Genomic DNA, 24,164 nt, shown 5'->3' with positions numbered 1-24,164 from the left:
TGGGCGTGTCCCCATCTCACACTCCCTGTTTGTCTCTCTGCTCTACGTCTGCCAGGAGGAGAGCCAGACGATTCGTTTTCTCCTGAGCATCTGTGAGCTGTGTGACAGCAGCCAGCGCCGCGGTCTGACCCAGGGCCTAGATGTCTTCTGCCAGAGATACGAGCTGGCAGAAAATATCAAGGTGAGGGGATACCTGGCGGCTGTGGGGAAGGGATGGAGGCCCCTGGCACCGGCACCCTGTGAGGACAGCGTTGGGCAGGGGCTGGTGGCACTGGGTGCTGGCGGCTGCCAGGTCCCATCCCGGCTGTGCTCTGCAGGTGCTGCTGGAAGAGGAGCCCAGAGAGCAGCTGCGCATGGCGGTGTGGTGGCAGGCCACGCTTGCCATTGCCACATTGAGGTACCTGTCCGTGGCTCCTGGCGACTCCCAGAGCCCCATGTCCGCCTGCATGAGGCCTCGAGGCGCTGCTCCCAGCACCAGTGTCTAATTGGCTCCTCTGTCTCTTTGCAGCTCGGTGGAGGGAGTGCTGGAGGGCAAAGAGAGAAGTCTAATCCAAGTGGTCTTCTCCAGTCTCTTCTTGCCTCCTCCAGAAGAGGAAATGCCATACGCCACCTATTGCGTCTACTTCTTGGTAAGTGCTGGGTGAGCTACAGGAGCCCCCGGTCCCTCTGGGCTGCTCCCCTACCACCCCATGCTGCGATATGACCATAGATCCAAGGCAGGGCAGGGTCTCAGCTCTGCTGTCCCACCCTCATCCCTTCATCCCCTGCCTGTGGGCCTGGCCAAGTCCAGTTTCGCAGGCTGCTCTGCCCGCAGCAGATTATTTGCCGCTGGGTCTCTCCCAGGCACAGCAAAGCAGCGTGAGAGTCATCCCTTGCTGCTGGGAGCTCAGATCAGTCCCCTGCGGGCGAGAGGGATGGCAGGAAACATGGCCACAACTCCTTGTCTTCTTTGCAGACCATGACATCCATGGACTTCATGCTGCAGGAGTTGCTTCTCAACTCTCCTGCCTGCAGAGTCGGCGAGCTGCTGCAGAACATCTTCCAGGTCTGGGGCGTGCAAAGTCTGGGCTTCACAAGGGCTGTTCCTGGCCCTGGGGGACGGGATGTCCACTCTGGAGGTGACAGTCCCACCCCATGCTGTGCAGAGACAGCGCGCTGCCGGGAGGGTGCCCACCTCCCTGGGAAACCTGGGGCTGCCCTCCAGGCAACTCCGCGGCACAGTGGCCGCAGAGGGTGGCATCTGCCTTCCTGCCTGGCCACAGGGCTGGCCCGGGGCCTTTGTCCCAAGCCTGCCAGGGATCCTAGGGCAGGAACCCCACTACAGGCTTTGCTCGAGACCAGGGGAAGCCTTAATGGAGTGGGCCAGTCCATCCCAGCAGCTGAGCACTGCTGCTTCTGCTGGAGCGGGGGGCCGTTCCCAGGGCTCACCAGCAGCTTCTCTCTTCCCAGATGCTCTTGACTTTCACCAGTTCTGATAGAGCACATGTGCGGCTGAGGGCCATGGGGAGTATTGAATGCCTGAGCGCTCTGCTGTCCACACGTGCCACAATGCGGGTAAGGAGCCAGGCACCCTCCGGCCAGGCCGTCTCATCACCCCTGCACCCCAGAGCAGCCTGCAGCTCTCCCCACGCAGGGCTGCTGCCCAGCCAGCTGCTTTGGGAGCTGTGACCAGCACAATCCTGGAGAGCCCTGACTGCCCTGGACACACACTTGGCTTCAGGGCTTTGGCACCAGCTGCCTCCCTTCAATCATCCTCCTGTTCTTTTTCCCTCACCCAGGACTGGCTCCACTCTCAGAGAGACATACACGGCGATGTCAGCTATAGAGACATCCAGTTCCCAATCCTCGGACAGCTGCTGGGACATCTCCTTCTCCATACTTCTGGGGAAATAGAAAGTGAAGCCGAGGAAGCCGTGTCTAGCCTTCAGAGATTCATGGCTCGGCAAAACAGTAAGAGAAGTTGCTGTGGGCTTCACCCCCCTACGCACGGACATCTCCCCCTATGTCTGCTGCTCTTCCTGACCTCCTTCAGCCCTCACAGCTGCTTCCCACAGCATCCCAGCTGTCATTTTGCTGCAACAGCTAAGTGCTCTCCTGAACTCTGGGATCCATTCTCTGCTGCTCCCATTCCTCCTTCCTTTCAGGATCTAGAACCCCGCTCTTTTGTGGTTCCCAGAGCCAAAGCTACGGCTGATTGCCATGTCCCAAAGCCATGTGTTCCCTCCCAGTGCAGAGCAGATCCATCTCTGCATCCTCCTGGCTGGTCCTGCCAGTACTTCCAGCAGGAAGCTACTCCTGATGCCCTCCAGAAATCTCCTTGACCACTTAAGTCCTGCCACCTTGCAAGCAGATCTCAGGGCAGTTTGGGAAGCTTCCTGGCAAAGCTACTGTGTCTTAGTGACTTTTCTGTGTTTCCCTACTGTTTAGGCAGGAACAATCAAGCACAACAGCCCCCTTTGGAAGGTGATCTCCCCGACTTGGGGCTTTGGGTAAGCAGCTAAGACATACTAATCAGCTCTTGTTGGCGCTCTTGTTCGGCATCAGCCGGGGACTTGTGTGAGCAAAGATCTTCACAATCAGCGGGACTGCCGTGGCCTCCCTGTCCCTGCTGAGAAGGTTCCTGCTGTCCCCGAGCAGGGACGATGCGAGGGCTGCGCTCCAGTGTCCCAGCAGCAGCCCCAGTCCTCCTGGCCACCAGCAAGCTCTGGTTGGCAGCAGGGCCAGCACCCTGTGCCCAGGGCCCCAACCCGCCTCCCGCGCCCCGAGGCCTCTTTTCTCATCCTCCCCATGCAGACACTGCCACCCCTGCTGCCAGCTTTGCTGCGGGCACTGCCACCAGCACTGCTAGGCGACTCTGCAGGGCTGCTGGCGCTGCCCAGTTATGCAGCACCATCAGGGCACTTGGCGTGATATGGCTTTGCTTCCTTTCTTCCTCCTCTAGTCCTGTGCACCATACCTCAGACTTTCTGAGAGGACAGACATCGTCCTTGTGTTCATTGAGGCGATGAGAGACTCCAGCATCTTTGACAAGGAGCACACGAGGGACTTGCTGGACGTGGTCATGCAAAACCCTGGCTTCTGGCTGGCGGATGTAAGTGGCCTGTGGCTGGAGTGCCCTGCCTTTTGGCCCTGTCAGGTCTTGTTCCTCTCTCCATCCCTCCTTCCCAACCCCTGTTGTCTCAGGCACCTGAAGCCACATGAAGGCAGCAGAAAGGGATGGTAAGGGCAGCCGAAGAATCCACCGCACTCCAGCAACAGCACCATCCTCACCTGTGTCCCCTCCAGGTGCCAAAGATCACGAGCTGCATCCATGAAAACCTGGAGAGCACCAGCACGGCACCAGCCCGGCAGAGCCTGGACTCCCTGCTTCTGGTGATGGCTGACAGGAGACCGGGGGAGGTGGTCCGGACGCTGCTGAGGATCGCTCCAGCAGGAGACAGGTACTGACCCCAAAAGCCATGAGGGTTTGTCCCCTGTGGGGAGAGGGGCCCGGGGACTCTCTGGCTGCCAGAGCCAAGGAATCCTGCAGGACACCCCCGAGGTGCAGGACCCTCCATCCCACCACGCTTTCCAGCCCTGGGGGTCAGCCAGGCCCGCAGCAGCCACAGCTGAGCGAGCCAGCCCAGAGCCCCCCACCGCGCCCCTGCCAGCCCCACGGGAACACCAGCTCAGCCTCTGCTGCTGCCCAGGGCATCCCATGTGTCCTGCAGCGCTGTGGCCCAGGCTGCCCTGCTGACAGAGCGCTCTGGCTTGCAGGACTGCCCTGGCACTGTGGGAGGTAGTCTTCTCCGCACCCCGGATACCGAAGTTCTTCAAGAAGCTCCTCAGAGAACTCCAAGTCAGCAGAACATTCTACAGCCTGATCAGCTCAGCCACAGACCAGGCCTGCAAACTGCCCTTGGCTGTGAGTTACCAGGAAAGGCCTCGGTCACCTTCAAGAAGCCCAGCAGGCTCTGCCAGTGTCTCACTGCTGCCTTTGCTTGAGCTGATGCCCTCCAGTGAGCTTCAGTCGGAGGATTCTGGTGGCGAGTCCCACGTCCAGAGCTGTCAGAGGCATCCAAGCCTGGTGATAGCCTCCCTGGTCCTCCAAGTCCTCATGAGACTGGCAGAAAGACCTGACATGGTGAGCAGGGTGGCGTCAAGGGGAGCACTGTTGTCAGCTGGGGCTGGGGCAGCAGGTGGGGCGGTGGCTTGGCCTTGGCTGGGGGTCAGGCGGTGGGCGAGAGCTCCAAATGCCCTCCCTGCCATGCTGGAGCCTGATGGCTGCCGGGGGAGCTTTCCAGGCACAGAGGCTCTCCCAGGCATCTCCCCTTCAGGCCTGTGGGGAAAGGGAAAGGGGATGGCTGAGCAGGGCACAGGGAGTCCTCGCTTTTCTTCCTGCCCTGGCCCTGCTGTCCTGTGTCTCTGCCTGTGTGCCCATGGCCGCCACCTACCAGGAGGCTGCCACAGAGATTCCTGTGCCACCACCTGCCAGGAAGCTGGACAGGAGGCTGGTGCTCAGTGACCAGCTTGCTTGCCAGGGTGGTCTTTGAGTGTTTCACAAGAAGGAAACTGTTCTTCACACAGGCAAGAAAAATGCAGGTTTTCCTGCCGCACGTCATCGGGGTGCTCGACTATGCCAATGTAGACATCAAGACGAAGGCCCTGGAGTTCTTCCGAAATGTGATGGGTCACCTGAAGAGGGAGGAGACCAGCCCCATCACCAAGCAGCTGGTGGAAAAGCTCCTGCCCCTCTTTGATGATGTAAGGCTGATGGAGGAGACCGAGCCCTGCGGGCGGGCAGCTGTCACTCCATGGGCAGCACTGGGAGTAGGGTCCTCTCCACTGGGCTCTTACAGGATGGGTTCTGGGCTTTGCAGCCCAGCACAGCTTCCTCCTGCACAATCTGAGCCTGGAGCATCTCCCGTCACATCAGCCCCCATACTGCTGCTGCTCACCCTGGGCAGAGAGCCGCTGGGTTTGAAGTCCGACTTTCCTCCTTCCTCCCAGGTGTCCAGCCGGCTGCGAGAGCTCGCCATCCGCCTCTTCAGAGAGCGGGTGCAGTCAATGATGGGGCATGACAAGAAGAGCATGAAGAGCTATGTGTGCCGTGCACTGCTCCCCCTCTTCTTTCATCTGAGCGACGAGAGCGACAGCGTGGTCAAGGTACAGCTTCCACACTGAGCACTGAGGCAGAGGAGGGCGTGCCGATACCACATGGGTGGCCTGGGCACCAGGGGACAGGGCTGCTGGCAGCTGGCAGCCTCCACCAGCACAGCCCGTAGGAAGGGTCCCTGCAGACCCAGCGCGAGCCGCAACAGAGAAGCTGCCACGGCCATTTCCATCACCTGTCCTACCTGGTCCCGCAGGGCTCAGCAGCGGCCCGTGGCCACCGAGGCCTGAACAGGCACGTCCCTACGGGCTCCTCAGCTGTCCCTGCAGGTGCTGGGGCTCAAGCTTTGAGCCTCACTCCCTGTCCCCAAGGGCTGTGCCCAAGAGAGCTCCAGATGTTTGGGCCAGGGCATGTCTCTGCTCCCAAAGGGCAGGATTATCCCAGCAACAAAGCCAAGAGGAGGGGGACACCAGGTGCCATCTCCCAGCTTCTGCTGTTCTGCAGGCCGCCAGGGAAGCCCTCCTTGCTGCAGCAGAGCTGCTCCAGTGGAAACAGCTCAAGCACTCGGCACAGACACAGCAGACATGGAGGATTGCAGAGCGCTTGGTGAGGACAACGCCCAAGGCTCAGGGCAGATGGGTGCTGCCCCACATCTGTGGGCTGTGGGCTCTGCAGAGGTGCCTCGTCCGCCCTGCTGCAGCCCGCAGCTGCATCCTTGTTCCCTGTCCTCAAGAACAAAGCCCCCAGGGGCTCTTCCCTCTGCCCCACACCCAGTGGGAGGGAGGGCTGCCAGCACCCCTGGGACCCCTCGGCCTGTGTCTCTCTGTCAGCCTCAGCCCCACAGGGCTCCTGGCTGGGACACAGGAATGGCCTGGGGGGGAAGGGGAACGTGGGTTGTTGGGAGGAGAGACAGCGACTTGCTCACACCCTTGTGCTCTCTCCAGCTGGAGCAGGACAGGAGCAGGGCTGAAGAATACTTGAATCGCAGCCTGCCGTACCTGAAGGATGCTCAGGCCAGCTTGCGAGAGGCGGCCGCGAGGTTCATCGGTGAGTCACAGCCCCCGGGTCCCTCTTTCGGCAGCATGGCCCCAGTCCCCGCCGCTGCCCAGGCGCAAGGAGCAGCCCTGTGGCTGCCAGAGCCCCGGCTGCCCCGTGCAGGGCCTCGGGCTCCCCTCCCAGCCCTGCCCACGTGGGTGGCCTTGGTGGCCGCCTTGCTCAGTCCCACCATGTCAGCTACTGGTCTTCCCTGACGAGGGGAGGGAGCAGGGCTCTGACGGAACTCTGTGCCCAGGGCTGGCTGCGCGGCCCCTGAGGGACCGAAGGGAGGAGGAGAAGCTGGCTGAGATCTGCAGCGGTGAGTAGGGAGCATGGTCCGGAGGGGATGCCTGGGGGTCTCTGCAGACGTGGGAGCTCTGGGTTCTGCTTCTTTCTGTTGCAGCCCTTCAGCCCTTGGAGCAGGACAGCGAACCCTCCATCCGCTCTCTGGCGGCTCAGACCATCCTCATCCTGAGCAACCCAAGGGAGCAGCCAAGATCGCGATGGACCCTGCGAGCCCTGTGCTGCTGGTGCCGCTAAGCCCGGCGGAGGTGCAGCTCTTCTCGGGAGGAGGGCTGGATTTTAATAAAGCTGGAGGAGAATGCCAAAGCCCCGGTGCCCTTCAGATGTGTAGTGCCCTGAGCGTGCTGAGCAGACGGCGTCGTTCCTGGGCTCTCCCGCTGCCGCAGGACGTGGCGGGTTCACAGAATCAGAGGACGGTTTGGGTTGGAAGGGACCTTCACACTCATCCAGTGCCACCCCTGCTGAATGGGAACTGCGGAAGAACCGACGTCCTTACGTTCCTTTAACTGCAGAGTGGCAGTCTGGGGGGATTTTGAATGTGTTAGCTCTGGTGGATACGGGGGCTGAGCTCACAGTTTTACGTAGTGATATTAAGAACAAAGATGCTACATCACAGATTTGTGGTTTGGAGGGACATCTGACCCCTGCTCTCCAAGCTACTGTTACCCTCACAATCGCAAATCCCAAGCCATTTACTGAAACAGTGTTGATTGCCCCAATTAAAGAATATATCCTGGGTATTGATGTCCTAGCAGGGCAGACGGTTGAAACCTTAAGTGGTCGTTTTGCTTTCGGCTCTCTGCACGCAGGATTTGCTATCCGGTCTGTAACTGTCTTGTGTGGATTCCCAAAATGGGATCCTGTTGTGCTGCCTGCACCTGCCAAGGTGGTGACTCTAAAACAATATCGCATCCCGGGGGGGAGGAAGGAATTACTGAGACTATTCGGGCACTCCAGCAAGTGGGGATCACTAAAGAAACCATGACGGCTTTCAATAATCCTATCTGGCCTGTTTGAAAAACAGATGGCACTTGGAGAATGACTGTAGGTGATAGAGAATGGAAGAAAGTCACCCCCCACACCTTGCAGTTATGGTGCCAGCCCTTCTGAGAGCTTCTCTCTCTGCCTTTCTCCCAGAGACGGCGCAGCAGCGGCTGAGCACGGCTCACCAGAGGAGACGGCGTGAACAGCCCCGCCAGGAGCTGCCCGACTACCCTGTGACACCGCTGGCCGCAGCCCAGGACCTCAGTGCCCCGACCGAGGGTCTCCCCAGCACCCTGGGTGAGGCTTCCACACACTGCGGGTGGGAAGGGACTTGCCGGGGGGCAGCTGCGCTTGTACCAGTGTCTCCAGAGGCTTGGGATGCTCCTGGGGGCTGGGTTAGTGCCCCTGTATGTAAACCTCAGGTGTGAATTGGCCTCCGCGTCCTCTGCAGGGGCTCAGCGGAGCTCTCTGAGCCAGCGCAGTGCCCGGAGGGGGCAGGAGGGGAGAGGCAGGTGGGTTAAAGCCCGTTTGCCCTGGCTTTGTGGTGTCCCCATCCTGTGCCGTCAGGTCCCTGCTGGGTCTTTCCCCAGGCGGGGACGCCCTTGGCGGCTTCCCCTGCGGGTCTTGCTCAGACTGCGAGGGTCTGGGCTCCGGATGAGCACGAGGAGGGGTCCCCTTCATGGGGGACATGGCACGAGGGAGGCTTTGGGATGTTTCTCTTGTTGGTGAGCAACACCCTGGACTGCGACCCTGTTTCTGTGGCACTTTCTGGGATCATTCCCACACTTCCTTCCCCTCTTCTCAGGGGGATGATTACTTAGAAAAGGAGAAGATCCTCTTGGAGTCCCTGAAGAAAGCGCCATACACCACTTCACGTCTGTCAGCATCCCGTCCGTCCTTCTGCCCTTCTCTGGACCGCAATTTCTTTGGGGTTTCGCAGTTATTTCTGGAGATCCCGAGGAAAGTGCCCTACTGCGCTTCACCTCTCCCAGCGCCCGGCCATCCTCCCTGCCCCCGACCACCATTTCTGAGAGGGTTTCTTAGAGAAATGGGTTTAAAAGCCCAAGGCTCTTTCGCCTTGTGTTCCCTGCCCCTGAGAGGGCCCCAGCCTGGACTGTTTCTCTGCTGTACCTTTTAAGTTGTATTTTATCTTATAATTAAGGCATCTTTTTAACGCGCAAACATCTGAGACTCTGATACAGGGAACCTGGGGTCAAGAACGTTTCCGGGACAGTTTTGTGCGCATGAATCCGCGTGTGGCACTGCTTTGCTGATGGAGCTGGGAAGGAAATACTCGTCCTTCTCTGGAGCCGAAAACCACACACAGTGGTTGGAGAAACTGCCGGTTTGACTCGGAAGGATGGAGCCAGAATTTGAGGGCAGAAATCAGTTGCCCCAGGTCCTTGGGTCTGGAGATTGTTCCGGGATGTTCTTCTGGTTTTTAAAGGCCGTCTTCCAGAAAACAACAATCCAAGTGAAGGGTCCAGGCTGTGTTTTCCTCCCCACGCATTTCCCTGTGTGATCTGCTCTGTGACCCCGCGTGAGCAGGGGTTGGACTGGGGGTCTGCAGGGGTCCCTTCAGCCCGGGATTCTGTGACTCTGCCCTGCGGTTCCCCAGCACCCCCAGGATGTTCCACAGCCCACAGGCAACTGCAGCTTTTCCTTTTTGGGCCGATTTCTAAAAAAAACCTGGCTGTGGTTTTGGGTTTCACCTCCTGTCCGGGTACCCCGGGGTGACAGCGGGGCCTCTCCAGTCCTTCCGCGGGCTCTGCCCGGTCGGAGCAGCAAGGCCGGCGATGGGGAGGGGTTCCCGGGGAGGGCAGAGCGCGCCCCGCAGGGCTGCGGGGACGTTTCTAGGCAGGCTCCGCGCTAAACAGCCCCGTTGCTAGGGCAGGGGGGCATTCCCAGCCCGGCGCTGCGGTAGACAGACCCGTTGCTACGGCTGCGGGGCCTTCCAGGCCGGACTCCGCGCGGCGCGGCCCCCGTCGCTATGGGAACGGGGCCCTTCCAGTGCGGGCGGCGCGCAGCATGGCGGTGCCCCTGCCGAGCGCGGCGCTGAGCGGCGTCCGGAGCGGGCGGGCGTTCGGCACGGCTGGTGAGTCCCGGGCCGGGGAGCCCCGGTTCCCCTGGGCCGGCAGCGGAAGCCGCTTGCGGCGTGGCGGGGAGAGCGCTTGGGCGGCTGAATTCCTGGCGTGGCCGGCTTGGGGAGGCGGGGGTGGCTCCGGCTCTTCCCGGGCTCTCTCGGCCTCATCTCTTGGGCTCTGGAGAAAGCGGGAACTCTTTGGCAGCGAAGAGATGGAGTGAAGAGCAGAGGCAATGCCGCTGTTCAGCGGCATTCTTTATTTCATCAGCGCTGGGCAGCACTGGTAGAGTCTTGCACCTGGGCAGGAACAAGCCCAGGTTCCAGCCTAAGCTGGGGAAGGACCTGTTGGAGAGCAGTGTAGGGGAAAGGGAGCTGGGGGTCCTGGGGACAGCAGGGTGAGCATGAGCCAGCACTGGGCCCTTGTGGCCAGGAAGCCAATGGTACCTGGGGTGGGTTAGAAGGGGGTGGTCAGTAGGTCAGAGAGGTTCTCCTGCCCCTCTGCTCTGCCCTGGGGAGACCACACCTGGAATATTGTGTCCAGTTGTGGCCCTTCAGTTCCAGAAGGACAGGGAACTGCTGGAGAGAGTCCAGCGCAGCCACCAAGATGCTGAAGGGAGTGGAGCATCTCCCGTGTGAGGAAAGGCTGAGGGAGCTGGGGCTCTGGAGCTGGAGAAGAGGAGACTGAGGGGGGACTCATTCCTGGGGATCAATATGGAAAGGGGGGTGTCCCGGAGGCACCCCAGGTTCGTTTAAGGGACAACAGGGTCCAAACCAACTTTTGTCAAACCGGTGAGAAACAGGGTTTTAGCATCCAAAAGTGACTTGAATACAGGTTCAGATACCAGTTGAGGAAAATTATGAAGGGGCAGCAACCAATACGACAGGCGGTGCACAGAGTGCATGCACGTGGCTTCACCAAAACAGTGCCGGAGCCGTCCCTGAGTCCGGGAGGAGTCCGCACTTGCCTGAACACGGTGTGGGGTTATTTTGAAGAGATACACGTGCTGTAGTGAGTACGGAAAGTGCACACTCGCGATTCTGCGAGGGTAAATTTATAATACACTCGCAATCCTGCGAGGGTTAATACACGTGCAGATGTGCACGGAAAGTTACACGTGCTTGTGCGGAAGCAGGGGAGGAAAATACACACGCGATTGTGCGAAGAAATAATTGATACACATGCTTGTATTGAGCACGGAACGTTACACTTGCAAGTGTGCATGGAAAGTACACGTGCTTGTACTAAGCATGGAAAGTACGTGTGCAAATGTGCACGGAAAGTACACGTGCTTGCACTAAGCACGGAAAGTACGCGTGCAAATGTGCACGGAAAGTTACACGTGCTTATGTGGAAGCACGAGAGGAAAATACACCTGTGATTATACGAGGATTAATTTTACACAGGCTCGTATTGAGCATGGAAAGTTACACGTGCATGTGTGCACGGAAAGTATAAATACACTCGCAATCCTGCGATGGGCAGTTTCACTCACACCTGCAGCGGCAAGGCAGCGGAGTCTCCATCCTGGGGGGGCTCTCGGCGGCAGCATCTCGCTCGTGCTCCGAGAGACCCGCGACAAATGGGCGAAGTCTTGACGAGAGTCCCGTTTGTTATTGGCTGATCAGATCTGACTGTGGGCATTCCAGAAGCTTCTCTGCGCCCCCACTCTGGCTGTGGGTGCACCTGAAGCCTCCAAACATCCCCCACACTGGCCGCAGGCGCCCAGCGGCTCCCTGGCACCTCGGCGCTCCCTTCTCCTAACGGCCCTGGCCAGGGGCTCTGGGGCCAAACAAAAGAAGCTGTAGCAGAGAGAGGGGGAGATGTGTCTACTCCTTCCATGATGAAGGAGGGAGGGGGAGAGAGGGGGGTTTGCACCTTGCCACACCCACTGTCCTGTACTGTACCCCACTATACTGCCCCTTCACCCTGCATACCCCCTCCCACCCCCCCTGCACCCCAATGTCCTCCACGTGGTGCTGGTGGATGGATCCAGCTCAGCACAGGGTGGGGTGCCCGACTACTCTTCCTGGGCCCCCCCCAAATCCTGCTGTGAACCAGCAGGTCCCAGTACAGGCCAGCACCGCTGTGCCTGCCCTAGGGGGTTGCAGCCAGTGGGGGGTGCCCAGGAGTGGGTGCTGGCAGTTTGGGGGAGCACCCACCTGGCCCCAGCCCAGGGCAGCATGTTGGGGTGATCCTGGGTCCCCACACCATGACACCCAGCAGCAGCCACTACGTGTGTGTCACAGGGCTGTGCTTGACACACACACATACCCAAGCACCTCAGAGCCCCCACCACCCTCTCCCATGGGCATCCCCACTCCGATGCCTTCATCATCCTCACCTGCACCCCCCTGCTCCTGGACACCAATTTAAGCCCAGCAGCCCCAGTGCTGGGATGTGTTGTGCTCAGCTCTGTTCCCTGTGCCCACTGTGGGGGTTTCCTGCTTTATCTGCCCCCACTTAGGTGTTTTATTTCCCCCTGATGGATGCTGGATGTGCAGTGGGACCTGCTGCTGCTGCCATGGTCCCCCTTTGCTGCCCAGGGTGGGGGTGCTGGGACCACCTGCAGCCCCAGCTCGTTTAGGGGGCAATGACTGGCAAACCAGCCTTCCCCCCACCCCGGGGGCACCCATTCTGCCCCCCTCTCTGTGCACTCTAGGTTCTCCCCATCCCTCTTCCCCTCTGCATCCTCTCTCCAGTTCCTCTGATCCCGAATATCACAGCTCCTGTGCTTCCCCCTCACACCCCCCATGCCCCAGATTCTTTCCTGGTTCTCCCCCATTCCTCTTTACCCCTCCAAATCCCCTCCAGCTCCGTTGCCCTCCGCAGGACTTTGCTCCTGTCCCCTGCTCAATCACCTCTATCCCCACCAAGCACCTTCAGCTTGGCTCTGGTCCCTGCGTGCTCACTCCCACCCTGTGTGACACCCCCTGCACCATCCCATTCCTTTCCCCCTCCCCATATACACTTGGATCCTCTCTGGACCCGTCTCCAAGACCCTCCCTGGGTTTCTGTGCCCCCTGCTCTGCTCCAAGCTCCTCTGGGGCCACCCAGACCCCTCTGTCCCTTCCTCTGCTCCCCGTGAGCTTGGGCAGGATGTTCCCCCCATGTCCCCCCTGGATGGGACCCTGCCCCACGATCTCACAGCGAATAGAGCCTGGAAAGAGGCTTTGCTGTCATCCGCTCTGGGTCGCCCATGGCGTGGCTGGGCTGGGACAAGCACCAGCCGCCTCCTTCCCCAGGGGAGCTGGAGCTGGTCCCATCATTGTGCAGGTTTTGGCAGTCGTTCTGCTTGCTGGTGTTCTTCAGATGACCTGAATCCCAGAGCACAAAATCTTTCCCATGGATATTTCTCCCAAACAGGCACGGGTGTCAGAGCCGGTGAGCTCCAGAGTGAGCGCTGTGCTGTCCCCGCGCTGTGCTTTGTCCCTGCGTGAGCAGTGAAAGCCTGGCAACTGTGTGGGGGTGTTATTTTTCCCTGCTAAAGTGGCTGAAGCATTTCAAAGGGTTTCCCCAGGTGTTCTTGGCAGAGAGCTAAAGCCAGGCACATTTCCCTGGCCTCTGCATCACCCAAGACACTTCATTTCTGCTTTTCCACCAAGCTGAGTGGTGCCGTCGATGTGCTGGAGGGAAGGGGTGGCATCCAGAGGGACCTGGATAGGCTGGGGGGTCCATGTGAACCTCATGAAATTCAACCAGGCCAAGTGCGAGGTCCTGCACCTGGGTCAGGGCAATACCCAGTACCAGCACAGACTGGGGGAGGATGGATGGATGGATGGATGGATGGATGGATGGATGGATGGATGGATAGCAACCCTGTGGAGAAGGGCTGGTGGGTGACAAAAGGGACATAAGTCCACAATGTGCATTTGCAGCCCAGAGAGCCAAGTGTGTCCTGGGCCACATCACCAGCAGGTGGAGGGAGGGGATGCTCCCCCTCTGCTCTGCTCTCCTGGGGCTCCCCAGAGAACCGAGTCCAACTCTGGGTTGTCCGGCACAAGACAGACATGGACCCCAGGGGCTCTGTCCCTCTGTCACCAGTGCTGCCTCAGTCCCACCCTGCTCCCTCCAGCATTTTAGAACGATGCTAAAACCCAACCTGTGGCTGGTGATGCCAACCCAGGCGATGTGTGGCTCAAAAATCAGCATCACATATATTAACCCTCCTAAAACCAACATGGAAATGGCAGATGTTTGTGCCTCCTTGTGTGGAAGCAGCTCTGGCTGCCTCCTCCCGCATCCCACCCTTGCAGCTCCAGGACAGACCCCACACTGGTGGCCCTGCCTGCATCTCCTGTCCCAGAACAGCCAAAGGAGCCGCTTGTTTTGGCCTCCAACTGGCTGATTTAGCCTGGTTCCCTTTCTCCATGAAGGATAAAACCCGGTGCTGAGGCTCCGGTGTCAGTCCCAGCCTGTGCCTACCCTCCGTTGTGTGTCATTTCATGTGATTTTGATCACATCCTTGAAAACAAAAAGAACCTCCAACCCACTCAATCTCAGCCCTCCCAAGGCAGAGATATTTCCGTGTGGTGAACGCTCCCATGCAAATTCTCCCATGTCCTATTTTAGGTTTCTCGCCGGCACCGGCTGCAGACAACTGCGCTGGAGCTCCTGTCAAGCCTTAGACAAGGTTCTCAGGGATAGGGGTCAGTGCCAGGGGTGGGTTATGGTTGGGTTCCATGATCTTGAGGGTCTTTTCCAACCAAAATGATTAATGAGTTTTTAGGGTTTATCCCAAATGATGGGAACCCCCGGTTCCAGCTCTGCTCTTTACCAAATACCTTTTAGAGGCTGAAGAGGAAGGAGACGCAACACCTCAGCATACGGAGGATCTTCCCCAAAGCTTCCCAGTGTCCCTTCTGTCTCTGCACATCAGGGCAGGGCACAAGGGACAAAGTACCACCAGCACGCTCTGAAAGGTCATCATTTCTACCAACTGCAACCTGATCTGGGTGAAGATGTCCCTGCTCATGGCAGAGGTTGGACTGGATGAACTGTGAAGGTCCCTTCCAACCCAAACTGTTCTGTGAGTCTGATTCTGGGATTCTCTGATTTTCTTCTCTATGACCTTCAGGCTGTCGGAATACCTGGAACTGGGACATTCCCAGCTGTTGACCAACAGACTCTGGGTCTTGGATTCGGTGATGTCGCTGCTGAGAGGTGGGTTTCTCGGTCAGCTGAGGCTTTGGCAGATGTTTGTGGACACACACGGGCCCACTGGTGCAGCCAGAGCCGTCTGGGGGACAGAGGTCCCAGGAAGTTGCTGGCTCCACAGGATCAAGGAGGGGAAGCCAGGCTGCCCCCGGCTTTCCTCTGGCCAGGAACGCCGTCCCCACCCCAGCCCATCCCCAGCTCTGCGAGGAGAACAGCTGGGTGAGGGCCAGGGCGATGGGGCTGCCTTCAAACCCAGGTGAGTGCTCCTCAGGGTTTGACCCCCATGCGTCCCGGGTGACAGAAGTGACCTAGGACCCCCCATTGCAGCTGGACCACAGGTTTGGGAGGAACGAAAAAGATCTGCTTTATTAAACCCAGTGGAGAAAGGGTACAAGGGGTGGCGGGGGAGTGCAGAGCCAAATGGATGGTCTGGGCCATCCAAAAGACGTGGGGTGGTGGGGGCATCCGAAGCACAAGGGATGGTCTGGGACATCCAAAGCTCTCCTGGAGCGACTGCTGCGTCTTCTTGCTGGCTTTCTTCTTGCTTTCGATCAGCTGCTGCCCCTCCTTCTTGATGTCTTCCCATGTGGGGACGTGCTCGTCATCTTTGTCATCAGATTCAGAGGATTCTGGAGGAGGGAACAGAGAGAAATGGGCTGGGGAGGGTCTGCACGGCCCCCTCCGCTGTGCCGATGTCACCAGGGAGAGCCGGCACGTTTTGGAGGGCTGGTGGCTTCACAAAGAGCTTTCCTGCCAAGCCCTGGCTCTTCCTGCCCAGCATCCCAGGCTGAGCTGCAATGCCGCTGTGACCCATCTCCAGCTGCCGGGGCTTCCCAGAAAGGTCTGGAGCCACGCGGTGCTGGACGCCGCTCCAGCTTCGTTCAAAAGAGGTGGCAAGCTCCAAAAACTCAGTGGCTCCTCCAAGAGCATCCAATAGGAAGAGGCCACAGACAGACCCCAGCACTGGTTATTCTTCACAACCAGGTGATTTTGAAGACAAGGCTCTCCCTCCTTGCCCCATAGCATCTTTTCTTGTTCCTTCTGTGGTTCGATGCTCACCACCCCACTGGCTGCCTTCATGCTCCCACATCCCCACCTAAAAGCACCACCCATACTCAAAGGCTTGGAGACAGCACAAGGTCTGGAGAGAACTCATGGGCTGGACTCTGCTGGGACAGGAGAGACAGGCGAGGATGGTCACAAATCCCAACAGGCAGGGGCAGGGACAGTCCCCGTGGGACGCGTCCCCGCTAAGCTCTCCTACCGTCATCGCTGCTGTCTCTCTCCTCAAAGGAAACCACCACGTTCCGAGGATCGCTCGACATTTTTTTCTCCAGAAAATCCCTGGCCTTCACAAAAGTCTGTGAAAGACACCCTGGGTTCATTGCTGAAGGGGAGGTGGGTGTTAGAACCCAAGGGATGCCCTTGATGATCCCCTGGGGACAACACCCTGCAGTGCCCAGTGCCACCTGGAGCTGAGCTGCTCCATGGGGCCACCTCCATCCTCCTCACTTGGGACGGGCCATCAGGAGGAGCCTGGTGCGGGTCCCCGAAGACCCCAGCAGGGATGGAGACCCCACGTACCCCGTTGCTCCCATCGGGGATGTGCCTGTCAGGGACAGGTGGGCCGCCCGCTGTGCCAGGTACTGCAGCTTCTGGCCCAGGTACTGGAGCTTCTCCTCCACCCCCTGGGACAGGAGAGAATCATCCTGGAGACAGAGAGAACCACCTTGGTGGGCAAAATGAGCCACTTGGGGTGACGGTGGCTGCACCAAGTGTCACCGCGCTGTGTCACTGCACCACCCAGCGCTGGGTGGGTACCTGGCCGGGCACGGTGATGCCGTGCAGATGCAAGATGAGGTTGTCGATGTTGTTTTCAAACCCGAGGAGGAGCTCAAGGTCCCTCAGCATCTGGGCTCGCATGCGGTCCCGCCGGGCCTCTTGTGACTGCAGTTTTGCCCTGAGCTCCTCCTCCAGCATCCTGCAGCCAAGCACAGCCACATCCATACAACTGCAAAGGGGTGCAGAGACACCACAAATCCGTTGCAAAAGCTGCTCAGGTTGCAACCCACCCCCCTGTGCCGTGAGCGGGGACATCTTCACCAGCTCAGGTTGCTCAGAGCACCGTCCAAGCAGAGTTGAGGGGCAGCATTTTCGGTGCAGGGCTTTAGGGTACAGGACTTGGGGGTGCAGGCTTCGGGTGTTCAGGACCTGGGGCTGCAGTAATTTAGGGTGCATTGTGTGAGAGGACAGAATTTGGGGTGCAGGATCTGGGGTACAGGTTTTTGGGTGGGGAATTTGGGGGTGCAGGGTGTTGAAGGACCTAGGGGTGCAATATTTGGGCTTTAAGGGTTTAGGGGGGCAGGATCTGGAAGTGCAGAGTTTGGGGACAGGATCTGCGGGTGCAGCATTTGGGGTTACAGGTTTTGGGGGTGCAGGGTTGAGGGAATTGTTTGAGGTGCAGGGTTATGAGAGTGCAGGATTTCCAGGTGCAGAGTTTGGGGGCGCTGGGTATGGGGCAGCAGGATCTGGGGGTGCAGGTTTTGAGGGGAAGGATCTAGGGGTGCAGGTTTTGGGGGTCCAAGGTTAGATAGGATTTGGGGCTGCAGGGATTTAGGGTGCAGGGCTCTGGAGTAAGGGGTGGGAGTGAGGCTTTGGGGGTGCAGGTTTTGTGTTTTCAAGAACTTGGGGTGCAGGGTTTGGGGGTGAAGACTTTTGGAGGGCAGGGTTTGAAGGGTGCAGGGTTCAGGTGTTCAGGATTTGGATGGAGGATTTGGGGGTGCAGGGTTGGGGAGAAGGATTTTGAGGTGCAGGATTTTAGGTGCACGGTTTGGTAGGGCTGAGTTTGGGGGTTCATGATTTTGGGGTGCAGGGTTAGGATTTGGGCGTGCAGGGTTTAGGGAAGCATGACATTGGGGTAAAGGTATTTGGGGTGAAGGGTTGGGTAGGACAGGATTTTGGGGTGCCGGGTTTGGGAAGGAAGGAAGGAAGGAAGGAAGGAAGGAAGGAAGGAAGGAAGGAAGGAAGGAAGGAAGGAAGGAAGGAAGGAGGGAAGGAGGGAAGGAGGGAAGGAGGGAGGGAGGGAGGGAAGGAAGGAGGGAGGGAAGGAAGGAGGGAGGGAAGGAGGGAAGGAAGGAGGGAGGGAAGGAGGGAAGGAGGGAGGGAAGGAGGGAGGGAAGGAAGGAGGGAAGGAGGGAAGGAGGGAAGGAAGGAGGGAAGGAAGGAGGGAAGGAAGGAGGGAAGGAAGGAAGGAAGGAAGGAAGGAAGGAAGGAAGGAAGGAAGGAAGGAAGGAAGGAAGGAAGGAAGGAAGGAGGGAAGGAAGGAGGGAGGGAAGGAGGGAGGGAGGGAAGGAGGGAGGGAGGAGGGAAGGAGGGAAGGAGGGAAGGAGGGAAGGAAGGAAGGAAGGAAGGAAGGAAGGAAGGAAGGAAGGAAGGAAGGAAGGAAGGAAGGAAGGAAGGAGGGAGGGAGGGAGGGAAGGAGGGAAGGAAGGAGGGAAGGAAGGAAGGAAGGAAGGAAGGAAGGAAGGAAGGAAGGAAGGAAGGGGAAGTAATGTCGTGCTGGGGCATCGCTCCCGCTTTCCAAGGAAGAACAGCTGCACCCGATGGCAAAGGGCTATCAGGACTTGATCAGCGTTCATCAGGGTGTGAGGGGAGAAGGAGGTGAGGCCCACCTGGTGGAGAGCCAGCTGCAGGCTGAGGTGATACGATGTGCTGGCCCAAATCTTAGCGAACTCTGGAAGAACAAGGGAAAGACCCGTCATGCTCTGAGGCAGCAGCCGGGAAGCCGGCAGTGCTCTGCCCTGCCCGCGGGGGCACGGGGCTGTGCTCCACGCGGCTCTCGGAGGCTCAGGGCAGGCCCTGGTGTCTCCCCAGCAGGGGCCAGTTTTGCCGGGTCACATCTCTGAACACACAGAGCACACGTGGCCCACGAGCACCTTCAGCTCTTCCATTCAGACATGAGCTCAGCGTGGGCAATGCCCAGCGCCAGGCAAGGGCAGCCCCTTGGGGTCAGGGGCTTCTGCCTGGGCTGCCCCAGGAAGGCAGGGGCCACGTCAGGGAGGGAACCAGGAGCCCTGGCTGCCACATCAGCCCCTCAGCCCTTTGAGATGGTCAAGCAGGTCCCTCCTTGCAGTCACCACTCCTGAGCAACCACCCCCCACAGTCCTCAGGTTTCCATGCCTGATTTCAGAGATGTCCTTGACCCAGACACACATGTCAAATTGGGCCTGAAGGCCTTACCATAACGCTCCAGCTTCTCAGTTGTTGGAGTCGGGTGAGGCTGCCAGAAGAGGTCTCTTGCCATCTTAGTTCCACTCCTGCTTCAGGTCAACAACTGCAGAGAGTGGCTGGATGATGGCTTTACTGCTTCCTGCAAAAAGCCTCCTCTTTCTCCTCTCTGCTCTTCTCTCTTCCTTTTCTTTCTTCTCCTCCTTCTCCTCCTCCGTCTCCTTCTCCTTCGGAGCTCTGGTCAGTTGTGCTGTTGGACTAGAAGCGTCTCTCAGCCGAGGTGTTTCACTGGCCGGGGGCCCTGTCTGCCAGCCAAGGGCCATGAGCAGGGTGGGCTGTTGGTGGAGAAGTTTCTGGTGCTTTCAGGGGGTAGGGGAGGAAGGTGCATCTGCCACAGCCCCTCACAGTGTCTGGGAACTGGAGGGCACCCAGCTGAGGATGGTGCTGCCACTGGAGTGCAGCCATTTCCTCAGCTGCCTCTGAACCTGCTGCCCTTCCCATCCCAAAGCTACTGCCTTGAAATCATTTCCGGGTGCCTGAGGCAACGGGGCAAGGGAGGGAAGAACAAGGCCTGGAAGGGCTCCAGGGCAGGGCAGCCACGGGCCGCTCACCTTCCTCAGCCAGGAGCCAGGTTCTCTCATGGCCACATCCAGGATGCTGCTCGCCTCCTCCTTGTCACAGGTGCTGGAGTCTCTCATGGCCTCAATGGCCACAAGGGTTGACGTTTAAAACCTCTACTTGAATCTGAGCTGTGGTCAGTTGTGGTGGCGGACTAGAAGCTTCTCTCACCTGAGGGGTTTCACTGGCCAGGGGCCCTGTCCGCCAGCTGAGGGACACGGCTGTGACCGCAGTGCGCTGATAAAATAAAGAAGGCCGTGTCACGGGATCATCGACTCTGCTGTTATTTCTCCATTTGTGTGGCGTCTGGGCCAGCACCACCGCTCCTGAGCCGGGAGCCCCAGGAGGTGACGGGGCCCCAGGGTTTTGGAATTTGACAGTGGACTTGGAGGTGCGGGGAGGAAAACTGGCAGCTCCTGCACACCAGGAGGGGCTGTTGTCCATTAAAACGAACCAAGTGGCTCATGATGTTCAAAGCCGGTTTAGTCCAAAGGACTCAAAGACACTTATGCTTTTTCTATGGATAAACAACGTTTAATCCAATTCCTTAATTGTATTCTTTAAACATGTGTTCATTAGAGCATAAGCAAAACAGCGCTGGGTGCGCGGGGGATTCACTCCGCCCAGCACGCACACTTTTAACAATAAGAAGTGTGCTTAAATACAGTAAGGTATTACATATTCATAACGACCCCAGGAACGCCTCTACATATTCATGAAGTGAGTCTCAGATCACCATTCCCATAGCCCCTTCTCGCCCCTCCCCTGTTCGCCTGCGCAGTGTCACTTGGTGAATTTGAGGAGGGGTCTTTAGGGGTCTCTGGATGAAGGCTCCTTCAGCTCCGTCACAGTGGACTTTTTCCCTTTGGCTCATTACGAGGAACTGGTTGGAACTCAAGCTACCAAACCGACTGAAACCGGACTGGCGCCCCCTTTTTGCTGTAAATCTTGGCTGTCTTGTCTCCTCAAGGTTGCAGCTGGTGCTGTAAAACTTCTTATCTTGGCATTCGATGAAGTCCTGCTTTTTTTAGCACAATTGGTTACATACAGCTCTAAACTAGATATTAATTACGTGGTTTAAAATGTTAGCTTGTTAGTAGGCCCTTACTATATAGTTGCTTAACCCTTAAAACGTTAGTTCCCTCTATCAATAAAACTTCCTAAACAAGTTTCATAACTTTTTACATAAAACTTAACCACCTTTTTCCCTTTTCCAAGTTCAGAGTCCGTGCCTCATTTGGTTATATCTGTAAATATTCAACATCTTAGCGTGAATCACAACTGCATTTTTCACATTTTTCACAATTCCCCCTTTTTCGTTTTATCCTATTGATTCGTGCTTTGCCTCAAAGTTAGCTAGTACTTGCCTAGCGGCAGCTAGGTCCAGTTTGGTGTTATCTTTTAAAATCATCAATTTATACCCCGTTTCTTTTGTTGCCGTTTCAGGATCTATAGGCATAGCTGAGATTTGCATGCCTTGGACTACTGAATGTATTAACTGAATAAAGCATGGGATCATATATGGTACAAACAGTAAACCCAGAAATGCGCATACTATCATGAACCCTATTTTCTTCCACCAGACTACCATTTTGAGACCAATATCCATTAGGTGGACTTGGCCACCAAGTGGGAGGAGTAGAGGTATTTGATGAATTTGCCCGCAGCACTAACAAGGGTTTGTCCAATGTATTCACTAAAATCTCGTTTACCATCCTCCCTTGATATGCATATCTGCCCTATTATTAAGTGACTTAATACCCATCCTTCTGGTCTTTTTTTTTCTTGAGTTACATGAGTTCTGTTCCGCACCAGTAATCCTTCTGGGCTTACACTCTCTCCTCTCCAAGGCCACTGTTCTGCCATGTGAGACCCCCACATATCCAGCATGATGTGACATTTAATTCCTGGGCTATCTTTTCCATAAGGTCTATGAACAGGTTTTTCCCCTACTGTTGGTAATTGTAATCCCTTGTCTTTTTGCCTTATTTCTTCATACCAATCACTGCTTTTCTGTACCACTTTCTGTTTCTCTTGCCTTCTTTTCAATTCCTGAGTGGCACTCTTAACTAACTCCTCCTTATACTGATCTTGCACTCCCTTCCATCTGAATAGCCCCACATACCAGCTTGTGTAAAACAGATACTCTGTTCTCACCTAGGGCAGGAGACAGAGCCTACACCGAGTCCACCTTTCCCTAGATTAGTTGCTACCCGTAACTTCTGCCCTTGGATTTCACATTTTTCCAATTTTGTTCTATCAATCATAACATCCAGAATTAACATGAGTGTGATAATTGAGAACATATTGTGTCAGTTGTCTTATTCTCACGTGCTTATAGCATTTGGTACAGGGATTGGGCAGGCTAAGTAGGGAACAACAAGTCACCACTCCTAGCAAGAGGATCAGGTCCAGGTTTCCGCACCCTCTGCCTCTCTGGCTGAGCAGGTTGCAGCCGGCAGCCGAGTTCGTCGTCTTCTCAACAGAAAGGGCAGTGTCCCCGCCTTTCCTATTTTTGCCGTTAGCGTGGCGATGTTTTATCGTTTCCCACCTCTTGGCCTTCACTTCCTAGGAACAACAGGAGCAACATGGAATTTGATTTCTCTTTCTACACTCTATTCTTCTCATCACTGGTGGACTCTCTAAATTCCCATTCATCCCTTCAGTAAATACCTCCCACCATTCTTGACTATTCTTTTTCTGTTCTTCCAGTGGCAACTAGAATCCTCAACCGAGCTCTAGTTTCCTTATCTTCTATTTTTAGACATTTATTATGCAATCCTGTTGGTAAGTTCCCTTTGTGGATATGCTTATACCACAGTCCATTTACAACCTAAACATCGAAAATAACAAGAGAATTACATATACAACTTGGTTCAACACATTTAACTATTAAACCATTCTCATTTTCATTTATCAATTTCAATTCCCCTGGTTCTTGAGTTACTTTCCAGGTTCTTTCTTCCATCAGTGGTCCTTTAACTCAAGAGATGTGTGTCCATCCTTTCTCTGCAGTCCAAACAGCTGTTCCTGTAGTTAAAAAAGCAAGAAAAAGACCCCTCCCATCATGGGGTTTTCTTCACTCTAGAATGATGAATCCAGGCATTCTGTTCTCTAATATTGGTAGCAGTGAAGGATATCAGGAGGTCTTGAAATGGACCTTCCTATTATGGTTCCAAAGTTCTCTGCAAAAGACTTCACATACACATAACTAAAATGTGGCCCTCTATCAGAGGATATAACAGCTGGAACTCCAAACCTTGGTGTTATTTCATGTATCAATGTTCTAGTCACCTCCTAAACTTTTGCTGTCCTGGTAGGGAACGCTTCTGGCCAACCTGAAAAAGTGTCAGTTAATACCAACAAATATCGGTGCCCCCCTTTTCCTGGGAGTTCTGAAAACTCAATTTGCCATTGTGGTCCAGGCCCATTCCCCTTACCCATTTGACCCATTTCTAGCTTGGGCGTATTTCTGGGATTAGTCTGGAGGCAAAGATCACACTGCTGTCACCTGTTTTACAGCGATATACAAATTTCTAGCTCCTGTTTCCCCTAATCAAATGTTTGCATAGTGGTTCTACTCCCCAAAATCCTTTCTTATGTTCTTCCCTTACTGAAGGCCAAACTAGATGAAAGGCGACAATAAGTTTTCCCTGGGGAGAGGGGGCGGGGGGGGGGGGTGAACCCACCCTTCCTCATTATATGATTCTTCTAAATCTATGATGAGTTTCGATTCTCTTTAGTATACTCTGGCTTACCTGTTAAAGAGACCTGCCCGCCAAGGACGAGAGCACTTTCTGTTTTTACCTTATGCTTAGCCGTTTGTTTTGCCTCTCTGTCCACCAGCCTTTTCTGATTCCGAGCTCACTTTCTGGTGTGCCTTAATGCACGGTTGCCATTTTCTTAGGAAGTTTAACTGCTTCCGGTAGTTTCAATATCTCCTCCACACATTTGATATATTTGTCTTGAGAGTTCAAAAGTCCCTTTTCTTTCCAAATTGCTCTGGGCACATGCACAACCCTTATGGTTAGCTGCTTCCGTTTTCAGAGTTTTCAGTAGGAATGTCTTTTAGATTTAGTCGATTGTATTATGTTGCTTCGATGGTCTCCAGGCAGTCATGATGAACTGGTTCTCCAAAATTACCACTGAGGAAAGAAGCTGGGTTGACAACGTTAGTGACGGTAATTTCTACACCATCTTGTTAGACACTGTGTGGGATACTAGCACAGTCATTTTCTGACCCATGGTAAATCTCCAGGCCTCCTGTACATTCAGTACCACTGCAGTAACTGCCCACAGGCATGCAGGCCACCTCTTCGCAGTTGCGGCTAACTGTTCGGAGAAATAGGCAACTGCTCGTCGATATGGGCTGAGATCCTGTGCCAATGTACCCAAGGCTATTCCCTGTTTCTCGTGAGAGAATAGGAAAAATGGTTTACTCATATCTGGGAGTCCTAGAGCAGGGGCTGACACTGAAGCCTTTTTAAGTTCTTTAAAGGCTAGTGTGGCTTCCTTATTCCATTGCAGCTGTTTCTGGTCCATAGGGTCCAGGTCATGCACGTCTCCTTGGTTCTAGTAGCGATTAGAACGTCATCCACATATTGTAGCATCTGTCCCTCATCAGACAAAGCTTCCCAGGATTAAAAATCTTTAGCGAGCTGATTTCC

At 56.2% G+C, this 24,164-nt stretch overlaps 1 long non-coding RNA gene across 1 annotated transcript; it reads left to right on the top strand.

Annotated features, from left to right (window-relative positions):
- Positions 1-9,362: 9,362 nt before the first annotated feature.
- LOC139826605 (uncharacterized) lies at positions 9,363-21,800 on the top strand. Its single transcript, XR_011736772.1, has 3 exons — positions 9,363-9,509; positions 14,287-14,908; positions 19,561-21,800. It is a non-coding gene; the product is annotated as an uncharacterized lncRNA (long non-coding RNA).
- Positions 21,801-24,164: the final 2,364 nt, after the last annotated feature.

The sequence above is a fragment of the Patagioenas fasciata genome (assembly GCF_037038585.1).
Source record: "Patagioenas fasciata isolate bPatFas1 chromosome 6 unlocalized genomic scaffold, bPatFas1.hap1 SUPER_6_unloc_3, whole genome shotgun sequence".
NCBI classification, from domain to species: Eukaryota; Metazoa; Chordata; class Aves; order Columbiformes; family Columbidae; genus Patagioenas; species Patagioenas fasciata.
This window is presented reverse-complemented; position numbering and strand designations above follow the sequence as displayed.